An 8,323-nucleotide genomic window follows, 5' to 3' on the forward strand; every position below is an offset into this window, starting at 1 on the left:
TGTATCGGTTTTTAAAAGGACGCAGTTGAAGATGGTGCATTCCAGGCAGATGGGGGTGGGATGGTTAAGAGACAACAATCATACTGTCATCACAGATCCACATGTGTCACCCGAAGTGCATGACAAGCATCTTCATAGAGGGGCCTGCATATTGTTAGATCCCGTGGGTCTAGCCGTATGTATACACATACACACACATTTACACATACACATATGTATATACAAATGTATATGTAAATGTATACATGCACATATGTATATGTGTGTATATACATATATACACACATATACATACGACTATATATAAATATTTACACAAACAGAATATCTGCTGTTAGATTCTCCCTTCTTTGAGGCCACTCGGATGCTTCTCAGCTCACATTGGTGATAAACACACGGGGCTGTTACTGCGCTCCGTATCTTACACTTGTGTTGGCCTCTAATCGTGGTCAGAAATCTGTAGAGCAGCTTCTCAAAAATAAAATAGAATAGCTGTTAGGTGAAATGAATAGGGTTGTCTGTATATCTGAGACCACTTAGTCCGAAACTACAATATCCCAGATTGATTTGACTAGGTTGGTTTATGCAAGTCCCAATAAAATATCAGAGTGGGGGGAACATTATCAATCATTTAGCTTCTCAGTACTCACTCCCTGGTAGAAGCAGGCAGTGGCTGTTCCCCTGGAAGAACTTTTATCTAACCCGACAATTCTATTTTATAGGAGATGCCCCGAGAGGCTGAACAAAATGCTTGAGGTTTCACAGCTGGTTAATGGCAGACCCCAGAGCAGAACAAAGATAACCTGTCTCCCAAGTCACCGCCCCATTGTTTCCAGTTTATTTATATTTTTGGCATCAGTAAGCCAGAAAACTTATGTGACAGATATAGGCAAAACTGATATTGTCATTAAAATGCAGGACTTATTAACAAATCTCCTGTTATTTTGGTCATTTTAGACACAAGATCATACTGCCAAAGTATCTGATTGATTTCCTGCGAGAAAAGGTCACATAGCCATTTGGGGAAGAAACTCCCCAGGAATCATCCATTCACTACCCAGCTTTCATCAGCAATTTTCAAACTCTCATGCTGCATTTTAATAATGGTATGAAAAGTCATATACTAGTCCCAGTTTTAATGAAAGCGCTAGGGTATGATCTATCAATTACCACTTGATTGAAATATGTGTGGTCTGTGTTTTAGAAAGACACCACTGAGGGCAGAAAATGAAATGAATTTGTCTTGCTAATAGAAAAACCCATGGTAGTAGAGAATTGCAAATCCAATCATGCCTCCTTCTTGTGAATGAAACACACAGATTGAAAGCTGGGAATGGATTCAGCCGCAGCACCTGAATCGCACAGAACTACAGGCTTGGTTGGCAAATTGCTGCCGAGGGTGACATTTGCATAATGACAGTGATGGGCTGTGCCGAGGACAAGGAAGCATGTGCTGTTCCTGCACCTTGATGAGCGGAATGTCCCTGGGAACCTCCTGGTACCTGTTGGAAATAACTTAGAACCAATCCCAATAACTCCACATGAAGCCAAAATTTGGGTTTTGGACCTCTCAGCTGGGTTTATTTTCATGATGCTATATTGGCCTCTTTGGGGATTAATCATCTGACACATTTGATACTTGTATTGTTTCCTGTCTCTCTTGAGGAAAATAAGCCTCTAACACTTTGCTGATTGATGCTGTGAAGTCTTTGCAATACCTAAACTTCTAATTATATTATTGTTTCCTCTCAAGATGCCTGACACAGAATTTCCTTTTAATTACTCCCTATTTCGGCTGCGGGAGTCTTAGCAACTGTGTTGTCTGCTGGCTAACTTGTGAAGTAACTGACCTTAGGGTGGTGTGAGTGGTGAATAGCATGGTGATTGCAGGGCAGAGGGGGTATAAGGGGAATGAATGGTAATGGAAAAATGCAATAAAAAAGAAGGAAAGAGTGGTGTGTGTAGAGTAGTGGATTCTATCCATCAACACAGAGACAGTATTTGTGGACTCATGAACACCTGGCTCTGGCCTTAGAAGCTGACATTTACCAATGAGAAGGCTGGGCTATTGCAGCTGAGGCAATGTCTGCTGGTTTCCTCAACCTTCCCAATTATTTCCCTTCTAATCAGGAGATTTCAGAAATTCTCTGCAAGCTATCAGCTTGATTTCCAGTCTTGGGAATGGACTAGCTTAAGCTCTTTCTCTCCCTTCTCTCCAGCAGAGTGAAAGTTAATTTAAATCCCAGAGAAGTCTTAGCCAAATAGAACATAAGCAGTAGTATGAATTTCTGCTTGCACGGTTGCATAAAAATTAATTTTCTGACTCCACTCACTTGCTCTACTCATGTTGCCAGAACCAGTTGACTCCAAGTTTCTTTTAAGAGAATGTTTAATGCTGGGACATCACAGGGGATAATTTCCATTCACACTGAGAATCAGTCCTCTTACTTAAAGTGGGTAGAAATATTTGTTTTCTCTTTCTCACTGTGTGGGGAGATCTCCCATAATTGTATCATTGAAAAAATGAAAACTGTACATCTGATGCCACCAAAGTTACTATGTGCCCCTGTTTAGACCTATCAATATCATTTCTGCAGCTGAAGTTTCTCTTTCATTCCAAAAAAATGTAATAATAAAGGTCAAGGGCACTGTACATGAAATTGCCTATTGTCCAATATACAGGGCACACTGGGTGGTGTCAACACTGTTTCCACGCCCAGCCACACAAAGACTTGGATTGTCACCACTGTCATCAAAATTACAGTTGGTAAATATCTTAGGCTTTCAGGCATTTCCAATTTATTGGAGAACACTCCTTTAATTTACCCATTTCTTATGGGCCTCTTTCAAACATGCCAAATTATTTCCCATTGTTCTTAGGATCAAAACAATTAGGGTAGGAAGCTTGTTGTCAGTTTTTCTCCTCAGTGCCTCTCCAGTACCCAGCAGAGGGCCTGACCCATGGTCAGTGATCAGTAAATGTTTTCTGGGTTTGTGAATGAAATCACCTTGCTGTAGGACTCTGGTGTGTATCTGGGGGACTTGTGACACTCTGACAGACACAACCCTGTAGAACAGCCCTTCTCGTCAGAGTTTAATCTGTTGTTTTCTTGTCAAACTTCAACATGAATTCTTCTCCAAATAGTAGATGCCCTGGTAGTTTTCCAAACATGGCCACATCTTAATTTGGAAGGAGCTCAGGCTTATGTGTGACCTGTGGTACATCATTGGTCTGTATGTTTGCCTCCCTCACAAAACCCCAATCTTTCTTTCTTTCTTTCTTTCTTTCTTTCTTTCTTTCTTTCTTTCTTTCTTTCTTTCTTTCTTTCTTTCTTTCTTTCTTTCTTTCTTTCTTTCTTTCTTTCTTTCTTTCTTTCTTTCTAGTTTTTGAGATTTGAAACTTTCTCTCACCCCTATGCTTTCCTGGGGCCAGAAAACATAAAGTGATTAAGTAAATAAAATGTATGTGTGTGTGTGTGCAGTCTCTCCCCCCAGACAGGCCATGTCTTTCAAGCTATATTTACTTAATGCTGAATTAAGTGGGGAAATAGACTGTAATAATTAAAAATCTTCCAGATTGTTCTGTCTCATGTACTACATTAAAAATATCGCTCTATATACTTACTATGTTAAAAATATCACTCTGGATTTGGTTACAAATACATATTCAATGACTTTGTTTAACTGCTTAAAGGTAGAGGGAGGGACACAAAACTGAACATTCCAAACTCAAATTCCATTTTTGCACGAGTGTATATCTCCATGGGGTTCCACCTAGCAGGGTACAATGTGAACAAGTTTTATTGTAAGAGATTCAGGCAACATGACTTTTCGGTGATGACAGGGACTGCATGTCACGGACCTCAGCCTCATTCAACTCATGGAAGGACTTGGGATGGAATAGACACTGACCTTTAGATTTAAGTAAGTTCTTTTGTTCTTTTAATTCTTCCTCTACTTTTCCACTTTTAGATTTTTCTTTATCCTCATAAGCAACAGTCTATAACTGCTATATACGCTCTATGCAAATCCTGATATAAGACTTAAAAATATAAGTGGATGAGCCCTTAACAACAACAAATACCTTATAATAATCATGTGTATACATGTGTGTATATGTGTGTTCGTTGCTGTTGGGCAGGGGCTGGGGAAAGCAGGAAACCGTTTGAATATAGAAAAATAATTGTAGACGTTCTCACTGGTCTCCCAGTCTCCTAGCTCATTATTGTACAGGCTCTTCATTTTCAGAACATTATTTCTAAGATGTGTACTTTACTCTCTTCCTTGATCAATGGCAAATTTGTGTCCACTCTATTTCTAATCCCTGTCTTCAAATGTAACTGTAGCCATTCAATTATAATCCCTAACTCCCCCTTAACACTTTAATAGTTTTAAGATTTGTATATGCTGTTTTCCTGCCTGGAATGCTCTCTTTTATTCTACCATTTTTTAAATCATATTTTAAAACTAAAAATAAACTTTGCTAGTTCACTGTTGGTGGGATTGCAGACTGGTACAACCACTAAGAAAAAAAGTACAGAATTTCCTCAGAAAACTAAAAATGAATCTGCCTTTTTGACCTGGCAATTCCACTTCTAGGATTATATCCTAAGATCCCTGAAACACCAATCCAAAAGAACCTATACACCCCAATGTTCATAGCAGCACAACTTACAATAGCCAAGTGCTGGAAGCAACCTAGGTGCCCATCAGTAAATGAATGGATCCAAAAACCATGGGACATTTACACAATGGAATTCTATGCAGCAGAGAGAAAGAAGGAGCTCCTACCCTTTCGGAAGCATGGATGGAACTGGAAAGCATTATGCTGAGTGAAATAAGCCAGGCAGTGAAAGACAAATACCACATGATCTCACCTTTAACAGGAAGCTAAACAACAAAACAAACAAGCAAGCAAAATATAACCAAAGATACTGAAATACAGAACAGGTTGACAGTGTCCAGAGGGGAGAGGGGAGGGAATTTCAGAGGGGAAGAAGGGTTTATAGAAACAAGTAGGACACATGGACAAAAACTAAGGGGGGTGGAAATGGGAGGGAGGTGGGGAGCACTAGGGGGAGTGGACTGATATGGGAGTCGAAGACAGAAAACTGTACTTGAACAACAATTAAAATAAATAAATTTAAAAAATAAATAAACTTTGCTCATTCTGCTTCACTAAAACACTGATTTTTAAACACTTTCCAGTTTTTCTGTGGCTCAACATGTTCATTTGTGCACTGACTACTAAGGATTTGTGTAGATGGAACCACACAGGGTTGTTGATTTTTGAAAATTTTCACATAAAAAACAGCAAATTGCTCTTTCATATTTAAACTAAGTATTATTATTCACATTACTGTTGCTTTGGTTTTAAAGACTCCACAGCATTACTGAGCTCCTGCTATACGTAAGGGGCTAAAGTACAGTAGTCTCCCCCATAACATATAGTTACAAGGGCTGAGAATTTCCACACTTGGATTTTGAAATGATGCCATTATCAAGATATTTTTGGTTTCTCTTCAGTTATTCTTTAATTAGCTAGGGTGTCCTATTTGCATTTAAAACTAACCCACTGAAGCTGGGGAAAGGAAGAGAGGGAGAGCTAAAGGTGTAAACATAGAGAAGTACCGAATACAGGGTCAGTGTCCAGAAAAGGATCTTAAAGTTTTGTCCACATCTCCTCACTCCCCATTAAGAAGGCCTCGGGAGAGGCCCCTGAGGTCTCAGCAGTGGGAAGGTCCCAGATGAAAAGACTGGGAATCTAGGTACCTGGGCTAAGAATGCAAATATGCATAAAACCATGGCCAGGTAGGGGAGCCTGAGGCCAGGGCTGCAACTCCCTTTAGAATCAGTAATCCACCAACTGCACTAAATCTGGTGTGGGGAGACCAGCTTTCCTCCATGACAGGTAAAGCGTTTCAGGCCTATGGTTGGGCCAGAGAAATCAAATATAGTTTTGTTTTTGTTTTTGTTTTTAACCAAGAGTGTTACTTTTCAACTCTATTGGGTTCATTCAAGGCAATCTTTTGGGCAACATACTTAGGTTAGCTTCAGGAGAAACTAAGAAATATTTGGCTCAGAACTTTTAAAAATCTTTCCCCACTAAACTCTGGAAATATGGTCATTTCCGGATGCAGCCTCCTTCTCTTACGCTGCCATGGGAGTGTATGCAGCCAGCAATGGTCTCATATTTAGCCTCCTTCAGTCATGGGGCCTCAAGTTCTTTTGTGGTCCCACTGAAGCCTTTCACCTTGACTTGATGAAAGAAGGAAGCACCCGTCCCATTCCTTGTAGGAGGGGATATTGTGCCAAGCACTGGCAATTTTCCTAAAGAAATTCTTGGTCCAAATCCATCAACTTCAACAATTCTAGAACTATGAAATGAGTATAGATCTAAAGGTTATAAAAAATACTGACTTTATATATTTTCTTCGCAAGTCCTGTGTAATATGTTAAGTCAATGTTATGATATTTTCCACATTGTTTTTTGCTCACCTTTTTGGGAAACTGGCCAAAACTAAGATAAGGTATAAGCATGCAGTTGTACTTAAAGCACTGCTGAGAAGGAAATAATGTTATTATTCAAGCATGACTTTATGGTTGTGAAAAATAAAGCCCCAAAGGTTACACAAATGTTTTAAATAATATTCTGCATTGTATCAGGGTGTTGTTATTAGTATTTAAATTCTAATGGTCATCCTGATGCCAATTTTACTAACAGTATAATTTGGGAGATAATATATAGACTTTGAGCATTATTTTCCTTATTTTAACACAATTTTCTGTTAATATTACATGAAATAACGTAAGTAAAGTGGCTAACAGAGGAATAATCCATTGTGAACCCAGGAAGTATAAGCACCATTCTTCCTCACCACTTTTCTTCATGTTCCTTCTCTAAATCTGCATATAGTTCTAAAAATTCCTCTATTTTAAAATTAAATGTAAATTCACTTATTTTTCCATTTAATATCAGTATACATTCTGAGACCTCTTGTTTTTATGCAGGTTCTAGGGAAAGACAATGGTACCTGGAGGGAGGGATTGTTCATCCAAATGTGAAAAGAGGAGAAAATACCATATAACAAATCTTCCGAGTGTCAGACTCTAAAAGGGTAAATGAATGTCTGAGTTGGAGATCCCAAGAGCAGTTAGGGAAAGATCTTAGCATAATGCTGAAAACTGTAAATTGTGCATAATTTAAACTGTAAATTCAGCATAACACTGAAAACTGTAAATTGTGAAACTGTAAAATGGTCTCTACAGCTAAGGATTAACCTATGAACAGGAATTATTTTGTAAATAAATAAACTAGAACAACAGTAACGTGATCAGTTTGAGCTCTAAAACAGAACAGAGGCAATGTTAGCCAAGAGAGCTGGAGAGTGACTGTGTGGGAGATATCAAGTCCATCACTTGGTGAGTAGGCGACTTATCTTCACAATAAGCAAATGCCATAACTCAGTAAATGGGAGCAAATTGAATTTCTTGTTTTTTCATTGATATATAAAATAGACATAAATATAAAGAAAGAAATATGTCATCTTATTAGAATGGTAAGATTTTTTTTGGTTCTATAATTCTTGCAGGTGACCTATGGAGAAGAATTTTGTAAGATTTGTAGCCCACTGGGAAATTTCAGGCTTGTAAAATATCTGGGTATCATCTCAGAAGAAACATGAAGTTCTAGTGTGAAATTAATTCTGAGCTTGTATCATTCATTGTCCTAAGGTTCTCCCCAGGCATAATTAGGCACATCAGAGATAGCAGGTCATACCTTCCTGAAATGCCAATTTTTCTGTGAAGCCTAGATCAAATACTTACTCTTAGTCACCATAACAGTAAACCATACCTGACTTGTCTCTTGATTCCCTCCATAAAATGGCTTGCTAGTTCTGATGGAGGTATCCTTTCCAACATTTTTCTTCTTCTGTTCATCTCAGAGATGCTATTTTATCAATGGTGCGAGACTCAAGTATTGATTTAAAAACCAATTATTGGTATAATTTGGTGCCAGTCATATCTGTCCATATGGAAGGAGTAGAGGGAGAGAGACATTTGTATTTGATTTGGAAAGGTTTTGTATGGATGTTGGACAGTGTTACCAATAATTTGTCTTCTAACTGAATTCAAGATACAGTATGCCCATGATAAGCTCAGAGCTCAATATTTTGGACCAGAAGTTCTGCTGTGAGAGACCAGGCTCCGAAACTCTGATATGGATATATGAAATGAAAATGACCCTCTATGGGTCATCTGAACAGAGGAATGGAGAAAGTGCATAAAAAAAAGGGAGAAAAAACTAAGTTTGAAAAAGAGA

Source organism: Artibeus jamaicensis, unplaced genomic scaffold (genome assembly GCF_021234435.1).
Source record: "Artibeus jamaicensis isolate MK-2021 breed Jamaican fruit bat unplaced genomic scaffold, CSHL_Jam_final contig_384, whole genome shotgun sequence".
Classification (NCBI taxonomy): Eukaryota; Metazoa; Chordata; class Mammalia; order Chiroptera; family Phyllostomidae; genus Artibeus; species Artibeus jamaicensis.